Genomic DNA, 24059 nt, shown 5'->3' with positions numbered 1-24059 from the left:
GGCCCTTGAATGCAGTCGTCGGCACGCAGAGCAATTCGACGCTGACCTCGGCGTCTCCAATGGAATATTAGGCTGTTGGTGTAGTTGCTTTGACATAATTTTTGCAAAGGGGAGCGCAGAAGCATTGCGGAGAAAGAAGACGTGGACAGGAAAGACGCTCGCTTGCTACTAAATATATATTCAGGGACAAAACTATTTCACACAAACTAAAAAGGGTCGGGAAAAAACACGGCATTGACCTCGTCTTCCCAGATCCTCTCAAGTTTTCTCGGTTGTCCACCCTTGTAGAACGGCCATAAGAAGAACAAGACCTGTGAAAAAGACATAAAACCGGTAGCTTCCTGTGCTACCGATGTTGTATACAAGATACTACTCGACTGTGGAATAGCTTATATTGGGGAGACGGGGCGCTGTCTAAATGACAAGGTAAAAGAACATTCTTCAGTTTTAAAGGCCCTCAGCAACTCCGCGCACCTTCCTGCGCACTGCGAGAATTGAGGCTGTAAGCCACTTTTCGATAAAACGAAGAATAAAAATAGGTTCAAATGTAGACTTGAAAGGGACATCTTAGTGACAGGTCAGATTCACGCTGATGCTAATCTTTGTATTAGTGCGCCGTCAGTGCATCTGATGGATAAGGAACTTACGTTCCTCGCCCTTGGCTGAAGATTTTATGCCACCTCCTCAGACACTGTCCCCCCGAAGGTTTTTTTTTTTTAATGACTCCTGTCAGGCCACTTGCACGTGCCGTTGTTGCTATCACCAACACTATAGCTGTAATTATTGATGTAGTGATTCATGCCCATGTAATGGGGTGTATTGAATAGTTCAGGTGGTAGCATCTGTTCGTAACCGAGAAAGCAGGTGACGCAGAGCAGGAACAGCTGGTTCCCCGGATGGCTCACACTCGTGCTAAGCACCGGCGGTCAGGCTGGCCCACTGGTTGCACTGCAGGCATGGAATAGACGATCTGGCTGGCCTTGTCCTTGTGCTCTTCTTCATTACAATTACCCCCGGTGCAAAAGCGGAGCCATCCTGGCGACTTACGTCGGGGAGACGAGCGGGTCATAGAATTATTTCAGGTGGTGAACGTGCACAACATCCCGCCCACGGCAGCGCTTGTCGGATGTCGGTGTAAGCAGCTCTATGACATAGTTGACCGGAGAGGCACGTTGGACGTTGCGGTATGGTCCATCATACTGCGAGAAAACCTTTGTCGAAAGTCCAGGCGTGGTAGAAAGAGCGGACAACAAGACAAGTGTGCTGGGAGCGAAGTTCGGATTCGTAGCGTCGCCATCACGATTGCATTTTTGTCGTTGTTGGTCGGCGGAGGATAACTTTCGGGCTAACTGACGGCATTCCTCGGCGTATCGGGTGCAGGCTGAAACGGGAGCACATTCTTACGTGTCTGGTGTATAAGGCAAAACCGTATTGATGGTATGGGAAGGATCGCGACCGTAGAGGAGAAAGTATGGAGAAAATCCTGTAGTACTTAGTGTAGCCGTATTATATGCGTGCGTTACCAATGGGAGGATGATGTCTCAGTTTGTATGCTCCGATGAAACGTACATGGTGAGCATATCACCAAGGGTGCGATTGAAATGCTCCGAAAGCCCGTTAGAATGAGGATAGTACGCCGTGGTGGTCCGGTGAACTAAGCGGCATTGAGCAAGCAGAGCTTGCGACAAAACACAAAACACCTGCGACAAAACACACGGCCTCTTATCACTCAGCAGTTCCCGAGGTGGGCCATGACGAGGAATGAAACGATGGAGAAGAAATGATGCAACGTCACTGGCGGTTGCTGCAGGTAGAGCAGTGGTTTCAGCATAGCGTGTAAGGTGATCAACTGCGCCAATAATTCATCATTTGCCAGCGGGTGTGAGTGCTAGCTGCCCGTACAGGTCAATTCCCACATGGTCGAAGGCACGAGCAGGGCACGGAAGCGGCTGTACTAAACCGTGGGCCGGATGAGGCGAAGAATTGCTGCGTTGGCATTGCGGGCACGAGCGGACAAACGTTTGGACAAAAGTAAACATTCCTCGCCAGTAGTAACGTTGCGGCAGGTGTTCATACGTCTTCAAAACGCCTGCGTGTGCACATGGTCGGTCAGTATGGAAATACGCGCACATGTCGGAACGCAAAGTCCTACGGGTAACTCGGAGCCACTTGCGACCATCGGGCTGGTAGTTGCGTCGATACAAGAGGTTATCGCGGACAGCAAAAGTGGCAGCCTGGCGACGCAGGCAGTGGGAGATGGGAGATACAGGCGAGGACGAAAGCCGATCCAAAGGAGAGGCCACCCAAACATCCTTGCGCTGTTCTGATGCGAAGGTGTTGATGTCCACCGAGGATACCGCCTCAATGGTGGAGAGGGAGGCCGTGTCGGCTGGGAGCGGAGAGCGGGACAGAGCATCAACGACAGCATGCTTGCGACCTGGGTGGTAGATGACGTGTATGTCGTATTCTTGAATGTTTAGAGCCCAGCGGGCAAGGCGTCCAGACGGGTATTTTAAGAGGATAACCAACAAAGGACGTGATGGTCAGTAACCACATTGAAAGGCCTGCCGTATAAATAAGGGAGAAACTTCCCCAGTGCCGTAACAATGGCCAGAAATTCTTTTTCTTGGACGCTGTAATCGCGCTCCACTTTGGCCAGCGCACGACTGGCTTAAGCAACGACGTACTCGGAGTAGCCAGGCTCGCGCTACACAAGGACAGTGCCAAGGCCTATACCACTGGCATCGGTATGCACATCAGTTGGGGCCATGGGGTCATAGTGTCGCGGTATAGGCTGAAACGTCAGGAGATGACGTAAGGTCACGAACGCGGTGTCGCATGCAGGAGACCAGGAGGATAGGTCTTAGGCGCCACTTAAGAATTGTGTCGAAGGTGATATAATTGAGGCAAAATTGCAAAGAAAGCGTCTGAAGTAAGAACAGAGGGCGATGAAAACGCGGAGTTTCTTGAGTGTCTTAGGTTTAGGAAACTCTGCCCCAGCGCGAAGTTTTGATGGGTCGGAGCAAATGCCGTCTTGTGATACGACGTGACCTAGAATCCTGAACTTGCGCGCGGTGAACTGGCACTTTTTGAGGTTCAATTACAGGCGTGCGTTAGTGAAGAACGTCAACACTTGCCTAAGGCGAAGAAGATGCGTGCTGAATTCAGGGGCGAACACAACGATGTCGTCGAGGTAGCATAAACACGTGCTCGATCTTAGGCCGCGCAAAATATTCTCCATCGTTCGTTCAAACGTAGCGGGCGCATTGCATAGGCCAAATGGCATTACATTAAATTCGTATAAACCATCTGGAGTAATTAATGCAGTTTCAGGGCGATCAACTGCAGACATCGGGACCTGCCAGTAGCCTGAGCGTATATCCAACGAAGAGAAGAAGTCAGCGCCTTGCAAGCTGTCCAGAGCGTCGTCAGTGCGTGGTAGAGGGAGACGTCTTTTCGCGTTGCCTTATTAAGACGGCGATAATCGACGCAGAACCGAATGGAACCATCTTCTTTTGTGACGACAACCACCGGTGATGCCCACGGGCTATTGGAAGGTCGAATGACTCCGCGCTGAAGCATGTCGTCCACGTGCTCACTGATCACCTGACGGTCCTTGGCGGAGACGCGGCACGGGCGCTGCCGCAATGGCGCGTTGGAGCCAGTGTCGATGTGGTGGCTGACGGTTGACGTGCGACCCAGAGTAGGCTGAGCAACAACAAAGAAGAACGGAACTGGCCAAGCAGGTGAAGAAGCTGTGAGCGCTGCTCAGAAGTAAGGTCATCTGCAATGAAAGGTGTGAATAGGTCAGGTGATGGCGGAGCAGAAGTGGAAAGTGCACAGAAGTCAGTGAGCACTGCATACGAAGCATCCAGCACGTCGGTGATAAAAATGTCATCAAGAGGCTGCACGCGGCCAAGTGCTTCGCCGCAAGGAGCCTTCAGGGCTGCAGGAAGCGGATTGCAGACAACGATGGAGCTGAAACCGGCTGAAATGTCAAGCGTGGCCAAAGGGAGGGGCTTTGCGGGTTATGAAGAGTTCCGAAGGAGTGAAGAGGACCGCGCCTTGAGAGACAGCGTCACAAAAGACGGGAACAACGGTAGACGAGTACGGCGGTATGGCGATGTCTTCCCGAAGGACTAGCTTAGCGAGAAGAGAAGTGGCGCCGACGAGGGGCGCGTCACACATAGGCGATAATTAGACTACAGCATGTGCACAATCGATGACGGCGTTTTTTCGCGAAAGGAAGACCCAGCCAAGTATCACGTCACGAGAGCAGCACTACAGAACCACAAACTCCACAATATAGAGAACGCCCTGAATAACAACTCTAGCTGTGCATGCTGCTGATCCGCACCGCTGAAAACCGCTGGATTGCGTTGCGGCACAGCGCCAGAGCAGGCAACGGAAGGTGGCGGCGACGTTGGCTGGGGAGACTTAGGCATGACGGTAGGCAGAGTCCGAGACCGGAGTTCCCGGATGTAGGAGTTCTTGAATGGCTCGCACCTCCACCAATCGTAATGGGGTGTATTGAAGAGTTCAGATGGTAGCGTCTGTACGTAACCGAGAAAACAAGTGACACAGAGCAGGAACAGCTGGTTGCCCGAACGGCTCACACTCATGCTAAGCACTGGCGATCCGCCTGGCCTGCCGGTTGCGATGCAGCTACGGAACAGACGATCTGGCTGGCCTTGTCCTTCTGCTCTTCTTCTTTATTACACCCTGTTGTTAGGCTTATATTGTATATATGTAAAATGTAAATATTTTTTTTACAATTCTCAATTACAGTACATGCGCAATAAAGTTCTTGGTGGTTTGTCTCTCAAAATATACATAGTCGCAAGTTAGCGCCTTTCCTGTCCCTGTCTCCTTCTTCAGCAACGCTTCTGTGCTCCCCTTGCAACAATCGTCTCTAATGGAATTCATGCTGCAGCATAAGATGTGACCGGCGTTGAAGGTAGCTTCGCCTTCATGTACACATCTTTCCGTCTCTTTAGCGAGAGAGAAAGTACGGTTTGCAGCGAAACCAGAGGGCTAACGTGCTTTGTTGCTCGCGATGCACACGCTTCCGAGATCGTCTTATCAACATCTCGGCAGCCATTTTGACCTGCTGTCGAGCCACCTATAGTCGCTGGAATGACCGAATACTCAACACGATTGAAAGCTTTCGCTTGGTCTAGCGAAACGAAGCAACCTGGAATTTGTGTCCTACGTTCTAAAAAAAGTTTACACCCTTTCGGATGTATATCTGCCACACAACAATAATCGTCACCTGCCTTTCTTGCGTTTCTTTTCTTGAAAACGCCGCGCCCGCTGCTTTTCTGTCGGCAATTCTATGCCATGCTGATAACGCGCATGCCGTTCGTTACGGGGAAGTACCGAGCTTGCACGGTTAAAGGAAGAAAATGTGGAGAAGGAAGATAACGTTTAAAAAAACTTCTTTCTGGGCGAGCTGGTGCATATTTGATTTGAATATTCTAACAGCGCTAACACATGCATCCACAAGGTAACAAGGAGAAGACACAAGCGCTGTTGTGAGAAGAGGGAAGGACACAGAAGGAAGGGCCCACTGAACCACAAAGGTCCTTCATAAAAACTTCTTTCTGGGAGAGTTCGTGCATACTTGAATTCAATATTGTAACAGCGCTAGCACATGCATCCACAGAGTAACAAGGATGAGACCCAAGCGCGGATGACGTTTATTGTTGTGTGTCAAGATACGACTCAAAGGGTGCAAACTTTTCTTAGAGTGTAGAAGCGAAGGTAAAAAGATTCCTTGCCAATGCTAGAGATGAAAAAAATTGATCGGCCTGGTACGCTACATATCTGCGCCTGGCTGATTATGACTGGAAGAGCACTACTTATTCGTTTCTCCAGCATTGACGAGACTATCCTGTAGTCTGCCTTTAACACCGTAATCGGCCGCCAAGACCGTGGGTCGGATGCCTGCCAGCCCGACTTGGTGAGGAGGACGATCCGGCTATCGCGGTAAGAATCTATCCGACTGCATCTGATATGAGCTTATTACCCATGGAAAAAAGCGTTTCTTTCACGGCATGGAAAAATCCCACGTAAAGCTGGATTGGGATGCCGTCTGTGCTGGGCGCAGAGGAGGAATTTATGTATTTTACTACTGCTCGAAGCTCTTCGAGTGTCGCTGGCTCGCACAGGTGCTCTACGACGTTGTCTGATACTTCGGGCAGGGATCGACAGAATTAACTCAGTCTTTCGCCGTAATTATTCCTCCACCAAGTGCTTTCATCGGTAGTAAACACCTCGCTGGCATGCTGCTTAAAGACTGTGCAAATATCTGACGGGCGGTCACTGCGACTGCCATCCGCAAGCGTCACATGAGAGATTCGGGTAGAGCGTTCTTGCTCTGTCGAGTCTGGTCGTTTGTACCGGAGCACAGCTAGGTTGGACAGAGGATTACACTGGGTGGCAGCCTGACTGGCAGCTCTAGACGACACTCTGGGCAAGGTTTCGTACTTTACTATCAGCAAGTCGGGATATTCTTGCACTGCAAGCGTAATCGTGTCTTCATTAAGGACGATTCGCATCAGCCTAAGTACTCAGCCTAAGTACATCAGCCTAAGTACACCAGCCTAATTCGCGAGTGATTCGAGTTTTTCGATCGCGTCCTGCTCGGGTGACTGGCGGATGGCACGCCGTCTTCAAGTCATCCCAACAGTGGTATTCTGCTTCGCGCTCGCACAAAGCTACTAATGCAGTGCCTATAGCAACGATGCTCTCGGTATCCCTAGGTAGACTGACGTCCATACGCCAAAAATGGCTTACATAGTGGTTTCGCTCAGATCCAGACAGATAGACAAATGGTGATGATCGGAAATGCGGGGTGTACCCGTGGGTAAGAGAATAATCTTGCCGCTTTCGAGACAAAGGCTAGGGCAAAGAAATTTATCTAGCCTGCTTTCTGACTGTTCTCTTTCCCTAGTTGGTACAAATACGATATCGTGTAACTGCAACCCCGCCCCCCGCCCCCCTCCCCTAAAGAAGCAGCAGGCCGGGTAAGATCTGAACCCATCAGATAGCCGTTCGGTTCCTGGCAGCAACGGGTTTCCAATTGAGTACTACGTGCCCCGCATACAAAAGGCGATGCTTAACAACCAGGCCATCGTATCTGCTTTCTTCTAGCGAAAAACAAGAAAGGCACTCTGGCTATAGTTAGAGAAAGCACTTCAATAATAATTAAAAATACAACTTGGGTGACACTTCCTGGGCCACCACGGCGCTGTATAGCAAACACATATCTTTATACCACATTTTTGGTGGGAAAAAAAAGCAAATGCAGGTTTCTCCATACTTGTTAACTGTAAATAACATAGTTTAGACAATACGAATAGACTTAAACCAAATAAAAACTTATTACTAAAATGTGTCATTACGATGAGCTCCCCGGCCCAAATGAAGCGCATGAAGGCGCTTCCCCAAAGTACGCGCATCAGGCAGCCGCGGAAACAGGCACCTCAAGGGTACCCGACAAGAGGCCAGTTAACACGGCCTCCACGAATGCCAGATCACTTCTGCAGCGCACGTGCACATCGTTCACACCAAACAGCAGTGACTAGATGAGCATTAGCAGCGTTCCACGTGGCTTACAGCTATATGGGAGTGTCCACTCTTGAGGTAAGCGTTCTGAGGGTGGGAGAAACAACGCAGGTAATAAACTGGTTGCCTAAAATAAGGGTGTGTGCTTACAACATCGCATCCACGAGTCGTCAGTATAGAAAACTTTTTAGTGCGCAGAAGCTATACACAGAAAAAAATAAGACAAGCACAAGCTCGTGCTTACGTTAGCTTTTTAGTATTCATGGTTTCTGCTATCCAAAAATCTGGGTCATGGAATACCAACTAGCCAGATCCCCCACATCGTTGACAAAGGCAATGGTGTTAACGTTAATTCAATATTATTCGCAGCACATGCAATTTTATCAGTTAGGTTCTAAAAAAATATTTTATTATAAACAGTTCGGCAGGACATTTTATTGTACAGCGCAAAAGCCGCCACCATCGTGTATGCATCTTCCGTTCTTGCACTTTCCAAGTATGCATATACGAAACTTCAATCCATGTTGGTCGGTACGCTCCTGTCGAAGCAAATTTGAAATAATGAGTATACGTATGTGTTGTTCTTTCAGTTCGAACCGAGTCTAAAAAACATCGCCTGCAGCGCACACCGAACGAAGGGCTTTCAACGATGAATACTAAATATGCTACACATTCTAATATCTATGTCACTGTGAATTACAATGCACACTGGAATAAAGACAGGACAGACGACAACAAGCACCGAGTTCCAACTTTCTTAATGCGATAGGAACTACGTGGACACTCTAAGTGTATTTATGTCGTCGGCGCCACCTTGATGTTTTGTATGAGGTCCACGGGCGATAAAAGTGTCGCTGCGCGCCGTATGCTGTTTGTGCGAGTGAATGCACACGAAGTGAGCCAACGATGGCGGCTCAATCTGGCGCCCGCGAGGGCGGAAAGCGTCTCCCGCCGCGCGACAAGGCGTACGGGGATGGGAGCGAGGGAGGGGGGCGGAGCTGTTCTCCGGCAGCAACTGCGCATTTCGCGACAAGGCGCAAGGGGAACCGAAGGTCGTGGTTCAATCTCGCGCGCGAATGGAGGAAAGCAGCGGCACTCGTCTCACGTGCCTGCCACCGCTGTGCTTGATTCGCCCTTCCAGCGAAAATGCAATTAGTAAAGGACTGCACATACATACGAACTCTTATTCAGGAATCTGAAACTGAGCGGCCACTGCTTCAAATACGGGTTTCACTTTCGTGTTATGACACATTCCGCTGGAAGAGGTACCAACCACATTTTAAGTATAGCATTACACTCAGCATCCTGCTGAGACAAGTGTATATCATTTATATAGAAAGAAAGCACGACTGAGGGATTCAAACGATGTGCGGCTCTAATACTGTTAACAGTATTCTCTTTCTGATTCCCTTTTTCTTATAGTCAGTGGGTGGCTTGTCTCAATTGCAAAAGGAAGCTGAGCTGGTGCTGATAGCACAGCGTTGGCTAAATATTATGTCTTAAAAGCAGTTTCGAGAAATTCCTTTTAATTACATGACCTGACATGCACGAGTGTTTCCGGTACCACTTTTAGCTACAGCACTTTAGCCACAACTGCTGCAAAACTGTATAATTTCGCGGGACTAATTGCTCGCGATTTGACAACGTTGGGCATATTCGCTGGTACTAAAACTTGCACTTTCGAGCTTGTGCAGTAGGCTATACTTTGGCCGCGACACTGGGTGTGTGTGTGTGCGTGTGCGCGCGCGCGTGTGTGTGTGTGTGTGCGTGTGTGTGTGTGTGTGTGTGTGTGTGTGTGTGTGTGTGTGTGTGTGTGTGTGTGTGTGTGTGTGCGCGCGTGCGTGCGTGTGCGTGTGTGTGTGTGTGTGTGTGTGTGTGTGTGTGTGTGTGTGTGTGTGTGTGTGTGTGTGTGTGTGCGTGGGTGCGTGCGTGCGTGCGTGCGTGCGTGTGAGCGTGCGTGCGTGTGAGCGTGCGTGTGTGTGTTTCCCATTTCTGCTCGGGTGTTCCCAGGTTATGCGAGGAAAGACACAAAATGGTATATGAATCCGGCTCTTTTAGGCCCAAAAAATAGAATTGAGACTTACACCATAGAAGTAATGCACACAACCCTTTCCGTCTGCGTATCGTTTGCCGTTAGCATCACTGCAGCCGAGATAATATCCCGCCTGTTGAAGAACAAGAGGCAACTTGTAAGTACATTAAAGAATTTTCTTACATTTAGATAAAGTAGCAGCACGAGAACAATTTTAACTCCAATAATGTTGTTTCTATGACTTTTTGCTTGGACAAGCCAATTATGGTAAGAATGGTGAGCCCGCCTGTGACGAATCTGGGTCCACCTATAGAAAGTTGGCCAGCCTTTCAGATACACTTTATCCTTGTTTAGGTAACTTCTATCGCATTAGTAATAGGCCCAATGCAATTGGGCAAGCGGTTTCAATCAGTACGCGTTTGAAGAAGGCAAAAACGAAATTGCTGGTTGGTACGATAACGAATAAGAAACTATTTCTAGCGACGGTCGGTACGAGATGATTTGAGTAAAGGATGAGAAAGTAAATGTTCCTTAAGTTGAGAACTGCGGTAATAATTCTTCTGAGATAAGGCCAGACGTGCTATCTTCTTACGTGGGGAATATGATGGGGGATAAAATTCGCCCCTTAAACTCCCTTAACACGTGAAGGCGAAAGCCTGCTGAACATTCGGTAATGCGCCGTCTCGCATCCTCTCGCCAGTTCTGTGTGGTATGGATGATGTCAATGAAATAATGCACTTACCTTGACTTCGCATAACGCTTGTAGCCTCAACCTTACGGACTATGGGTCATTGCTGAGGGAGTAGAGCCATTAAGAAGGTCACGTGTTTTTTTTTTTTTTTACAACTCAACTTGACGCCGCGTCTCTGTATGTTGTACGCGTGATCTGAATGAATGTAGGCACTGTACGCTTCACTATGCTGAGTGTTTCTTGCCTCGGAATTACGAGATGAATGAGCCCTTGCACTTTCTACTTGCTGAGGAGGGTGTGAGGCATTCCTGATGATGACAGTTTTTGTACCATTAGACCAGACAATCCGTTTTTATCAAGGTCATTGGCCATATGATTAACTTAAGGCCTTCGTCCTAATTACGCTGTTGGCAATAATGAAACGCTTTAAAGATGTGTATACTAAGTGAATGTGAAACATGGGCTAGCAATTTATACACCTTCAATATAACTAGCGAGATTTTTGATGAACCGATTCCATACAGATGATCCGTATCGCAGTTCGAAACGACCAAAAGCTTTATAAAGAACGAGTTTAAGAGAATAAGGAGTGACTGAAAGTGACGACGCAGGTACCGTAGCACGCGGTTAGCATTAATACCACAATTATAATTTGCGGCTGATCCTGCAATAAGCAGTCAAATCACATTCACTACTTCCGACTTTTATTTTCCGGAATATATCTGTTATGATTGTATTGAAAAAAGTTTAAAGACCAATTAAACCAAGATAGTCTTCGCTTGCTTTGGATGACCCACAAGGGTAAATGTATGCTCACTAAGGAGTTCATTCTTTAACACTAAACAGTTTTCGTGACCGTGAATTTATATTAGCCGGTAATGTACACCTCCATAAATGTTGCCAGGTCACCAATAAAACTGAAGCTACCTCATTATAGCCTTCTATATACTTAGGTTCCCATACAGGCCATTTCATACCTGATTTAATTGAGAGGGTTGCAGTACAATGATCGCCCATTTTCTGGTAAAACATGAACGAATGCAAAGTCTGCCTCATTTTTAACTATATCGCGCGAGCGTCGACCGCACGCAGTATCAGCGCCTTACAACGGCGATAATCTGCGAGACCGCCAGTATTACGCGCAGGCGCACAAAGCAGCGCTTACGTAAGCGTCGCCTGCTACGTGGTTTCTTTGAGGACAAAAGACATCATTCTTTTGTTAAAGGTGCCTGAAATGCTCACAACGGCAGATAGAAACGTCACGAACATTTTACATCTTTTTTTATTCCCAGTTTGCACTCAACAGCGTGCACTGCTGTCAATGTTTGCACCTACTTCATGCGGAACTAACCGACAGAGACCATGCGGTAAAAATAACAATTGTTCAGTAGGAAACTATCGTGTACAGCCTTGGAAAGTGAAGCTACGACTTGTTTTATTGACGACTCTGACCCCCGTATTCTTAAACACGCCTTCACTTGAAGCTTCTCCTCGACTCAGCCAAGTCGAGGCTACGGGGCTTCCTTCACTCAAGGCGCCGTTGTGTTTCATGAACACTACTTCACCTTTCCTCCGCCAAGGAACGCCTTGAAAATGCGCCCTCGTCTCAAGTGAAGTGTACCGACCGAGAAAAGCGTCTGATATCGAGACTATTCTTGAATGTGCTTATCAATAGTCCCATTATTTAAGACAAATGTGTGTTTCCGTTAATTAGTCTTCCTAATCAAACAACTACCGGCGCAATGCACAACTTTAGCTCAGCAACGCTGCCACTGTGAGCGTTTGACTAATAGAGCAAGCACGAGCTGTGTTTGAGGTCTGGCAACAATCGCATCCCAACAGCTGAGAGCATGGCGCATGGCTGAGAACCAAGATTATTTCCGCCGGCATTTGTCCGCTGCTCTTTGTTTCCTAGTGTTTCATTGGTGACTGGCGTTGCGGTTTTTAAGCGCGGTTATGATGGGTGACTTTGTCCTTGTGCGTAAGGTGACCGAGCCTGAATGACTTCTGAGGCCACAGATGGAGCGGCCGATGGGCAGCTTTGTTTACCTTCAAGACTGAGGGGTGCTGTGAGTTTGCTGAAAGCAACAACAGGACAGAAAATATGGGTGAGTGAGGCATTTTTTTTTATGGAAGCACAGTATGTCAATGCGGTTTTCGTGAGGTTGCCGCTGCGCTGTCGATAAGCCGTTTCCGATGTGCACAAGCATGATTGACTCCAGTTGCTCATGCTAGGGGCATTAATTAGTTCCTGAAACATATTCGAGGCAGCATAAGCTTGTGCGAAACATATATTTTTTGCTAATGGGAACTTGTGGCAGATTCGGCACGGCAATCTGTTGTTTGTTTCGCTTTTTTAAAGAAAGATGTAGGAGGTACGCATCGGCGCCTGCATCCAACGATCATTCCAGTATCGCGTATGAAATCTTTCGGTAGAGGAGAAGCAGTTATAGTATACATGTGGCAGAATGCGTATATGGTTGAGTGCGTGGCTCTGGTAGGTTGAGAAAAAAAGACGCGTTTTTTGAGTCCTGTACGTTGTTTTAGAAGCCGTGGTGGTCAGTCGGTTTGCTCAACTTGTAGCACATATGGTCAACGAACCAGCACTGGTGCCTGCATTTCCAGTGCTTCCTCATTTCCCATATACGCTACGCAATGTTATAATTTTCCGAAAATTCGCTTGTCAATAGTTCATCACCGGCATTTCTTTTTTCGTCTTAGCCTTTTCAGTGTGCTATGTGGTGGCAACTGATGCACGTTCCATAAACTACTTTCAAGTTCCCGCAATGTCCACATTTTTTTAATCGTGCTACTTCTTTTCATTTCCGTTGCTTAGGTATACTGAATTTACTTTACGTGCGAGCGCCTTGTCTACATAAAAGTTTTGGCATTCTGGTGCAGGATGTGGGCCTTGGAAAGGCCATCTGATGAAAAAATCAACGCCCGTGCTGCACAGTAAGGCTTCTGGCACACCTGAAAGCATCGATAGATATGGTGCCTGCCTGTTGGAATTGCACCAGGTCGCTTCATAGAAAGAACCTAAGTGCTGAAGAAGTACTTGACTAACCTACCCGGTAATTAGTCTGTGCTTATTTTCAGAAACTTTCTAAAAATATTCATGTTTCGGGTCCCCACATTCACAAAATGGCGAAATGGACAGCGTGTTATTTCGAACCACAAACATGAAACAGCGGTGCCATAACGAAATCAAATTAATCTTTTATTCTTCTTCAGCTGTCATATAATTTTTGTTTTAAATAGCATGAATATGATGGGCGAAGTCATCAGTTGCCCGTGTTGCGTTGCAGTTGCGATAGGAGCTTTTTGCTGCCCACAATTTGTGATGCAACACTTTCGTAGCACTTGTAGCCAGCACTTCAGTATTTAGTGGCATGCTGAAGCCACTTTAGAAAGAGCAACTGTAGATTAAAAATATGCCATAGTTTTGATGGTTGATCTCAGCTTTTCTGAAATAACAGTAGTAATCCGCTCTATACTGTATTTTTCAGCTTTGTCATTGTGACAGTCTGCATCACCATTTGGCCTAGTTTGGTATTCCACAATACACGCTGGTACCCTGGCTTTTGTACCTCGGTCAATTGCTCAAGTTTTGCAAGCCCCATTGAAGCCAACTGTCATCCGCATCCAATGGAAGAAACTCATTGTTCCGGCCGTCATAATTTATTTTAAGCTGAAGCTAGAAGCAGGGTAGAAACAGCATATATTCTACAAGGATTTACCACTGCAAGCCGTCGGGTGGCTACACCCGACAGGCTACTGTCTTGAACAGGTATGGTGTTTTATTCTAGAATATATTTGTCAGCAGCACTACTCCTTATGTTTATATCCTTGGAAACAAACAAGCGAAGACACCAAAGACAACATAGGAGAAATTACTTGTACTTACTAATTGAATTAAAGAAATGACAATGGCAATAAATGTGGTTGAGAAAACTTGCCATAAGCATGCGATGCTCTAACCAGTTAAGCTACCGCGGCGCCGTTTTCCCATCCACTACCCGCCGTGGTTGCTCAGTGTCTATGGTGTTAGGCTGCTGAGCACGAGGTCGCGGGATCGAATCCCGGCCACGGCGGCCGCATTTCGATGGGGGCGAAATGCGAAAACACCCGTGCACTTAGATTTAGGTGCACGTTAAAGAACCCCAGGTGGTCGAAATTTCCGGAGTCCTCCGCTACGGCGTGCCTCATAATGAGAAAGTGGTTTTGGCACGTAAAACCCCATAATTTAATTTTTTTCCCCATCCACTTTCTTGTGCATTTATATTTTACTACTAGAACTACTACTACTACTACAAGAACTAGCTCATTCCCCACCTGCGGCAAGTTGTATTTTCATCCACTTTCATTGCTATTGATTTATAATTTATTTAATTCAATTATTAAGTACAAGTAATTTTCCCTATGTTGTCTTTGGTGACTTTGCTTGTTGGCTTCTCATGATATGATTATTAAAGATCGCACGCCTCGGTTAACCCCCTTTCTTCTCCTTCATTACTGCTTCTGTTTGTACGATAAGAGTTCACGCTGTATTGCATACTATCAAAGTACACAAAGGCGAGAATAATGTTAATTTATTGTTTTAGAAAAAGTTGGTGCTAGAATTGACCAGAAATTATTAAGGGGCACATACTGTCTTAATAAATATGACTGAAGGAAGGCCATCTGGATGAAAAATACAATGCCTTCAGCTACAACGTGTCTGTGAAGACAAATCCATGCAATGAAACTGCTTTTAGTGGTGATGTTTGAGCTGGTAGGATGTCACAAGAGTGATAGATGTCTTAAGCAGAATATTTCGACGGCTAGTATAGTGCAGCAGGACATTAACTGGAGCTCTCCTCGACTTGCACGCAAATGCAAGCGCAGCACACACAGCACAGTTGGAAAGGCAGTTGCTCTTCGTGCGTTTGTTGGCAACCTGGTTCCTGCATAAGAGAAGGGGTTGGTAATAAGCATACAATGACGTTACAAAAGGTCCATGAAAACTAGCTTAGGTACTGTATTCGTTGTCTTTAGTCTACATTTCGTAATAATACATTCGTTTAAGAATTTTGTGTTCTAGAGCGCGATATCTTTTTACATTAATTAGCTCATACTGTTTTTATTTGTTTTTATTTGCAAAAAACATTTTTCAGCAGGTCCCGACATACAGCGATCTAACACTTATATAATGAACCCTATAGAGAGCTGGGATGTTCGCAATAAAGGTGTGCGAGATATATCTGCCACCACTTGCTAGCACTGTCTGTATTAGGAGCTGTCACTACACTGCTACACCTTTATTGATCGGAATAAAAAATATTGTGATGTACAAAAATCTACTCTGTTGTGTTGTTATTCTGTCTCTTTTATTCAAACAAAACATTACGTTAACCTGTGTATACGTGCAGGTATAATTCTGAATGCCATTTCATGGTTGGTGACTTCCTCGTTGAGCTCGGATCTTCATGGGGATGATAAGCTAATTAAACTGTATGGTTTGAAGCAAGGATTACGTAATTATTGCTTATGACATTAAATTGCACCAACTGCACACGGTCTGCGTGAAATTACAGTACATTTCTTATTTTCCTTAGCGCAACTAGCTGCGTCAAATTAAAGAAAATTGCAAAAATTAAAGTGAACTCACCTGCTCGTTTACAGAGATGCTCGCTTTGCTGCGGTGTGCTTCGCCGTCCTTGGATTAGCGTAGGCAGTGATGATCTGCCCGAGTACAATCAGCGCCGACGGGGCGACTTACGGCGCTCGCGCAAGCAACACACGCACACAGGCAATACACGCACTAATAACAGGAATCTTCGTAGCTGTTTTCTTCTTACAAGTTCGAAGTCCGCCGCAGGTATGTATCGTGCCGTGCTTGAACTGATGCGGCTTTGTGCGATCAGCCGCGAGAAACACGGGAATGCACTGACGCCGATAGTAGTTTTGGAGCACTGGCGCGAAGAATACCCGTATGCAGGTCATCAACTGGCTCATGCACGGAGTGAGACGACAGTCACTGCACTAGCTCGCAGTCTTCCTGACAGGGCGGCCGATCTGTCTCGGCGCCGCAGTGGAATAATTCCGGTGCCGAAGCGCTCCAGAGGACTGCAGCGGTCCCTAAAACGAAGCCCTTGAAAATGCGCAGCATGGTTAACCTAAGAAAAGCTACGGAGGCAATTGGCGTCCACCGGAAAAAGCTGACGAGGCGAGTGACAGATCGCAAGGCAGCCATGTGTACGCACTAATTTCACTCGAGGAGCGATTCAAGGTAGCTGCGAGGCTACCTTGAGATTCTCGAGCAAAGCGCTCGAGCTTTCCTTCACTCAAGGCGCGTTTCCAGTGGAGGGCGATTTGTGAAATGAAAAACCGCCCTCACGGAGCATTTCGAGTGGAGGGTCAAGTCGAGCTGCGTTTGTGAATACGGGGGTAAGTTTTTCTGGTACATCCCATGTTTATCAGCTCAAAAAAGAAAAATTTCTCGAAAGGGAAGTGTGACGTCAATAAGTTTGAAATGCCGTGCCGATTGATCAAAGCCTGCGATGGGCATAGGCAAGGGCGCATACATTGCGCGTACCTGGTCCACGTCACCCCTGAGAATTTCTTGTTTGTCTTCCGCCACTTTCCTGAATTCGTCGGGTGATGCACTGTCGTGGCTCATTTCTGAAAGATTAAATTTTAGTATTCAAAAAGGTTTGCAAATGTGTTCACATCTGCTATCTGAGCTGGCCAGGGCCGCGTCATAATACGATGTTCTTGCAGGTGTTCTTTCACACCGCGTGCTGTTGCACTTGCCATAGGTACTCCATCCTTAAGGACGTGACCAGGAGGTGAGGGAAAAGTTCGTTATCAACGATTTCGATGCAGGCTTCAGCAGAGAAGCGGCCCTTTATGCGACTGAGGGGACGGAGGCCGTCTTTAGTTGCGACTCCCTAGATGTTGATACTGTTTAGACTACTCGACCTCGACAGTTTACTGCGGAGCTAAGCTATAAAAGTAAAATGCATTTTAAAGGGCACTAGTCAGTTCATCAAGAACACTTGCTTTTTTTGTTACGAAACAAAGTGTAATTGCCTAATCAAATAAAAATGCAATATGTTTGCTTTATTTCTTCGATTCATCAACGCGCATTCAAAGGGTTGCCGAACTCCACGTGTCTCCTGTATACTTTTAGACAAAACATGTAAGGTAACACACACAATTCGCTGTCTGTGAACTTGTAGCTCATCATAGGTGACATAGTGTAACAGCTCCTTGCCTTGTTCTAATGCGATTAGCATCATTGGCCTACTTAAATCGTTTTGAGAATATCTATCTATCTATCTATCTATCTATCTATCTATCTATCTATCTATCTATCTATCTATCTATCTATCTATCTATCTATCTATCTAGCTAGCTAGCTAGCTAGCTGCTAGCATATTACGCCGATACAGCGACCCAAGTTGTCTAGCAGCTTAGTTCACTAGATAATTACTAATGGTCGTCACGTTGTCGTGGTCATTCACGGTCATCGATCCAGCTTCGTCATCTGAGTGTCCTCATGCCGTCGTCGTGACGCCTTCCACGCTGACCCAGCGGGTCTAAACGCCTGATAGCGTGGAACATTAGGTATGCTCTCGTGATAAAGCCGCTTGTTGCCAACATTTTCGGACGTTTTTCGAATGTGTACCCCTGAACTTTCTACCTTTTCGAATCCGTGAAGTCAAGGGGAACACGCCGATACCCAACTTTTGTGGGTGGGTGTATTTTTGTGACATTTCTTGCCCTTTCTCTTTCGACTACGCCGCGACTGTGTGCTGAGCCTAACCGTATTAGAGTTCGCGAGGCGAGGCATCGCTCGCCCACCTCTTCTCGTCGGGGGCTTTTCCACGGACTTTGTGATGAAGTGTGAGGTGGAAGGGCAGTTTTTATCCCCCGAGAACTTCACTAAAGACTCTGGGTGCCAGCTCGTTGCCGGCAGACGTTCTTCAATGAGCAAGAGAAATGCGGCCAATGCCAGTGCGGCCGACATTCAGCATAACGCCGGTTCCAACGCTCAGCGCCGCGCCAACTGTGCGGGCATTAAAAGCAAGATCATTCGAGGGGCCAGGATGCCTCCGATGCCCAAGGAAGAGGCAAAGATCGTTGTGCGGCCCAGAGGAGGCCTGTGTATCAGCAAGTGTGGACCTACCGGAGTCGCCAAAGCCATATGGCAGGCTGCCGGGCTCGATTCGGCGTCGCGAGACACTGACACGATGTGTCCCGATTTTCGACAAAACATAATGGTGATCAGCACTCCAAACAGGGACAACGCTGCACGCTACGTCGGCATCGAGGGCATCTCCGTCGCCGGTTAACGTTTCCGGGTGAGCCCTTACGAGGCCTCCCCCCACTACACGTGCAAGGGCGTCATCCGAGGCGTCTCCCTTACCGACGGGCCCGCGGCGATCGACAAAAAACTCGTCAACCCGAGAAATCCCACGGAATCAAAGAATCAAGAACACCGGCACCGCGGTGGTCTTGTTCGAGGGGTACCGGGTGCCACATTTTGCCTCCTACGGCGGCACTATCGTCAGGTGCACTTTATTTCGCAAGCAAATGGACGTGTGTTACAGCTGTGGCAGACTAGGCACCGCTCCGACGTCTGCCCTTCGCCCAACGACGCCATCTGCAGAGGATGCGGAGAAGCAAACCCCTACGCCCAGCATAGGTGCGATCCCAAATACAAGCTGTGCGGAGGCGACCACCAGACGCCATATCTCGGCAGGAGCAGACGGGGAGAACGCTCCCGCGCCCTCAACGCCGAACATTTCCCGCCCACGGAGTCGCGAATCAAGCCCGGCGAGCATCGCCTGAACGCCAATACGATCGCAGCCGCTCCCGGTGCAGGGGGAGATCCAGGTCTCGTGGCCGCTCCAGGGGTCCCAACAGGAGCCGCTCCGTCTCCAGGGCCAGGTCGATGTCAAGATCCCGAGTTCGATTCAGATCCAGATCCGGTTCCAGGGGCCGCCCGGGTTCCAGAACCCAGCCAGCATCTGGACCTCAGCCCGCCTCCACACGTTGCGGGAAGCAGCCTACCCTCGTTTGGGCCAATCTGGCACGTCCCAAACCCGGTGCCAATATAGAAGCTGCTCAGGCACCTCGTAACGACCCACACCCAGAGCAAGCTAGGGACACGGAAATCATTCGCTTACGCAAAGAGAACGACGACCTCAAGAGCACGATCAAGAGGCTTGTTAACGAAATGGAAAAGATCAGCAAACTCGCTTCGAATGTGTCGGATAACGGTGCGCCAGGCAGGGCCGCAGAGACTCCAATCCCGGCTCCAGTAGACGGTACTGGGATGTCTTCCAAACGCAGAGCAGCAGTAAAACAAACAGGTGAATCGGGAGCGTTGATTGATAAAAGGCTGCTTGATCGATAAAAGGCTGACTCATCTCACCCACGACCTCAAGCTGGCGAGTGCTAGAATTGAATATGTCATGGTTGAGATCCTGCTCGACGTACCGCAGCGGAATCAGCGCAGAAACAGCGTGTTCGTCCTCAATATCTACAGCAACCCCAGGGACTCGCGCCAGCAGTTCAAGACCATTCTCAAGAAGGCGACCGACTTGGCCGGCCCTCCAACCTTGGTCGTCGTCGGTGATTTCAACCCACCGTACGGCATCTGGGGTTACGTCTACGACACTACCAAGGGGCGCAACCTGTGGCAACACGCCAACGAGATGGACCTCACTCAGGTCACTGACAAGGATTTTCCTGCGCGCATCGGCAACTCCGTCACCCGGGACTCGACACCCGACCTCGCGTTCATCAGTAACGTTGAGGACGTGGGCTGGGAGAACACCGTTATGGAGTTCGGCAGCGACCACTACATTCTTGAGACCAACTTCAAGGCGTCTCGTAATAGGATCAAGGAATTCAAGTTCATCGATTGGGACCACTTTCGCAAGATTCGCGAAGAACCTGGCAGAGCTAGGGCACCCGCCACTCTCGACGAATGGTGCGAAGGCGTCCGGAACGACGCTTCCGCGGCTACCAAGAAAGTGGAAACCGATCTCGACGTCGGGAGATGGACAGCAGACTTGCCCACCTAATCGAGGCCAAACACGGCCTGCTCCGCCGATGGAAGGTCCAAAGGCTCAATCGCAGACTCCGAAAAAAGATCTAGGAGCTCAACAAGGTCATCGATGACCACTGCAACGCGCTATGCCAGCAGCAGTGGGACGAGCTCTGCGAATATATCGACGGACAGATGCGCAACGGCCAATCCTGGGGTATGCTGAAGCACTTTCTCGACGAAAGCGACTCGAAGTCAAATCAGAGGCATATGGTGGCCCGGGCCCTTCACGAAGCCACCAGGTCTCGCACGGTCGATGAGCTCGTTTCAAAACTCGTACAGAAGTACTTGCCCCTCCGTCGCGACAGATATCCGGCGAGCACACTCCCGGACTACCGAGGCCCTCCACGCCCCGAGCTCGACGAAGACGTCTCCGTTGCCGAGGTCAGACAGGCCATATTCGCGCTCAACCACAAGTCTGCGCCGGGTCCAGACGGAGTCACCCACAGAATGTTGAGAAACCTCGAGGACACGTCGATCGTCTTTCTGACAGGCAAAATCAACGAATCTTGGAACAGCGGCGTTGTTCCTGCAGAATGAAAGATGGCCTACACAGTGCTCATTCCCAAGCCCAGCAAGGCCCCGAACATCGAGAACCTCAGGCCGATTTCTCTAACCTGCTGCGTCGGCAAGGTCATGGAACGCGTCGTCCTCAACAGGGTCAACGGGTACCTCGAAGACAACGAGGTTTACACGTGCAACATGATCGGCTTCCGCGCCGGACTCTCGAGGCAGGATGCAATGAAGCTAATAAAGCATCAGATTGTGGATTGCCGTTCCAGAGACGTCAAGGCTTTGCTCGGTCTGGACCTCGAGAAAGCTTTCCACAACGTGCTCCACAGCTTCATCGTAAAGACCATATCAAACCTGGGTCTCGGTTCCAGATTCCATAGCTACGTGAGCTCTTTCATAACGGACAGGCAGGTCAAGCTTCGCATTCGGGACTTCCTCTCCGACGATGTGCCCCTCGGATGGCGGCGCACTCCTCAGGGCGCCGTCATCTCACCCACGGTGTTTAACATCTGTATGATTGGTCTTTCCGAGATACTGGTACGCGTAGAGAGCGTCAAGCACACCACATACGCCGACGACATCACCTTGTGGTGCTCCCGCGGCTGCGATGGCAGAGTCGAAGAATCCATGCAGGAGGCGATGGACGTTATCGAGGAGTATCTCCGCCCCACCGGACTTCGATGCTCTCCCGCCAAGTCGGAGCTTCTGCTTTACAGAAAAGAGAAGGGGGCATACCTAAAGACTGGAAGCCAGTCTACGAAAGTAGCATCAGACTTCGCACTTGTGACGGGGGGGGGGGGGTGATACCCAGGGTCGACGTTATTCGGGTCCTGGGCATGTTTGTCGAATTCAGCGGTGGGAACGGAACGGCTCTCCGCAAGATCATCGCAAAGACGGACAAGGCTTTCCGCCTCGTTCGCAGAGTAGCAAACCGGCACCGAGAAATGAAGGAAAACAGTCTCCTCAGGTTTATCAATGCATTCGTACTAAGTCACCTTACGTACACAATTTCTATGCACAACAGGCTCAGTGCGGCGCGAGACAAGCTCAATGCTCTCATCCGCAAAGTGGTCAAGAGGGCTCTCGGGCTACCCATCAGGACCCATACCGAAGATCTCCTCAAGCTGGGTGTGCATAACACTGCCGAGGAGATTGCTGAAGCCCAAGAACGCGCGCAACTCACTCGCCTGAGCACCACAGCGGCAGGTAAACACATCCTCGAAGAACTGGATTACCACTCTGCGGGATTCCCGATGGTCAGTACCCCGATCCCAAGGTACATTTGAGACAAGTTCGAAGTGGCCCCTGTGCCCCGGAACGTCCATCCCGTCCATAACGAGGGCAGACGCAAGGCCAGAGCAGCAGCCATCCTCAAACAGATCAAGCAACGAGACATTAGAGCAAGCTTCGTCGACGCCGCGGAGTACAGCGATGGGAAGACCTTTGCCATCGTTGTGATCGACTCCAGCGGCAAGATTTCCAATAGCGCCTCCATTCGCACTTCAGACCCCGGAGTCGCCGAGCCAGCCGCCATTACCCTCGCCCTGCTAGACGGTCGTGTGTCCCAGATGTATAGCGATTCCAAAACAGCAGTTAGGTCCTTTCAGAAGGGTTGCATCGCCAAGCAAGCTGCTCGTCTTCTTAGCAGCTTCAGTCGATATGCTCTCACGCATTATTCCATCCACAGGTTTTCCGCTCACGTAGGGTAGGTCGAGGGTGCTCTCCCGGACCACAATGAGTGCTCAAGAGGCTGTGCGTGACCTCACCGACTGCACTTCCTCTGCAAGAAGCACCGACTCCCCTCCTCCCTATGGCCACAGGGACGCGCCCGCTACTCATAATGAGATTATAAAATTCTTCTGCATGTCTAGAAGGGTCTTTCTACCCTCTCACCCCAAGTTGAATAGGGCGCAAGCCGTTTCGCTTAGGCTTCTGCAGACCAGCACGTATTCGTGACTGTCCGTTCTCCACGAGGCTTACCCGGATGTGTATCGCGACGACGCCTGCCCCTCCTGCGGGCGGACCTCCACTCTAGCGCACATGCTCTGGGAGTGCGAGTCGACATACCCCAAGTTCATCAAGGAGGAGTGAGACTCGCTTCTGTGTAGCCCCGCTCTAGAAAAGCAAATCCTGGCTGTCCGGCATGCCCGCGACCGGGCGGGTAGGCTAGACCTGCCGGACCTGACGTGGGACTAGCCGGGTGCGCGATGAGTTCGCGTCCTTGCCGCACCTGCAATAAAATTTCTTCACTCACTCACTCACTCACTCACTCACCCTCGTGATCATAAACTGTCGTAGTCGTTAAATTGTCTCCGTTCCATTGATAAATAGATTTATTCACTGCAAGCGGCAGGCGAAATACCAGCACAGTAACAAGACAAACACGGTCTCGGCGCAAATAGCTCGCGATCTGAGTTCCTGCCCTACATTGAAGATAGCGCCCCACTGCTGCTTGCTAGCCGCTCTTCACTACCCCTGTGGTGATGAGGAGCCATCCTGGCGGCTCAACTCGATGAAATGATGCGAGGGTCATGAAGTAGCTTTAGGCGTTAGACGTGGATCGTGTAGCGACCAAGACGGCGCTTTTCCGACGACAAATGCACCGGGTGGATGACATAAGTGACGGTACACCGGCACTCGATGACACGGTATGGCCCGTGACACATGGCAGAAAACTTGGGAGTGAGGCCAGGAATGTGGAATTGTAGTCTGAGCCACACGACGGATTCAGGGGCAAAATTCTGTAGATGGCTTTTGTTCTCGCAGCGATCTTTGTAGAAGGCTTGGCTGTCCGACGTAAATGAGCGGGACAGCTGACGACATTCTTCCGCGTGCTGTTCAACGTCGAATATTGGAATGAATTCCGAGGCGTGTGGGTGGTACGGCAAAAATCGGGTCAATCGTGGAGGGTGGTTCACGGATATATAAACGAAAATTTTATCAAAAGCCAATCGTACAGTGCGCCACGGTATTACATACATAAGTCCCGCAGATACGAACGACGTCCAAATTGGAATAGTCAGGATGGATGCACATCGCAGGCATGTCTCCCATGGTGTGCTTGAAAGGTTCCATGAGGCCATTGGGTTGAGCTTGGTAAGCAGTAGACGTGCGTTGATAAAAAACATCGTAAACGGAGGAGCTCTTTTATG

The 24059-nt window shown here is 49.1% G+C and overlaps 1 protein-coding gene across 4 annotated transcripts in view; it reads right to left on the bottom strand.

Annotated features, from left to right (window-relative positions):
* Positions 1–7974: 7974 nt before the first annotated feature.
* The window catches only part of LOC129383074 (uncharacterized), a 136124-nt gene continuing 120039 nt past the window's right edge, over positions 7975–24059 (bottom strand). For all 4 annotated transcript variants that reach the window (XR_008611012.2, XR_011893494.1, XR_011893493.1 and 1 more), the window contains 2 exons: positions 9654–9734; positions 7975–8108 (listed from right to left, as the gene is read on the bottom strand). The gene's annotated coding sequence lies outside the window, so the exon portion shown is untranslated. The remainder of the gene's footprint in view (positions 8109–9653; positions 9735–24059) is intronic.

Source organism: Dermacentor andersoni, chromosome 3 (genome assembly GCF_023375885.2).
Source record: "Dermacentor andersoni chromosome 3, qqDerAnde1_hic_scaffold, whole genome shotgun sequence".
In the NCBI taxonomy this organism is placed as follows: Eukaryota; Metazoa; Arthropoda; class Arachnida; order Ixodida; family Ixodidae; genus Dermacentor; species Dermacentor andersoni.
This window is presented reverse-complemented; position numbering and strand designations above follow the sequence as displayed.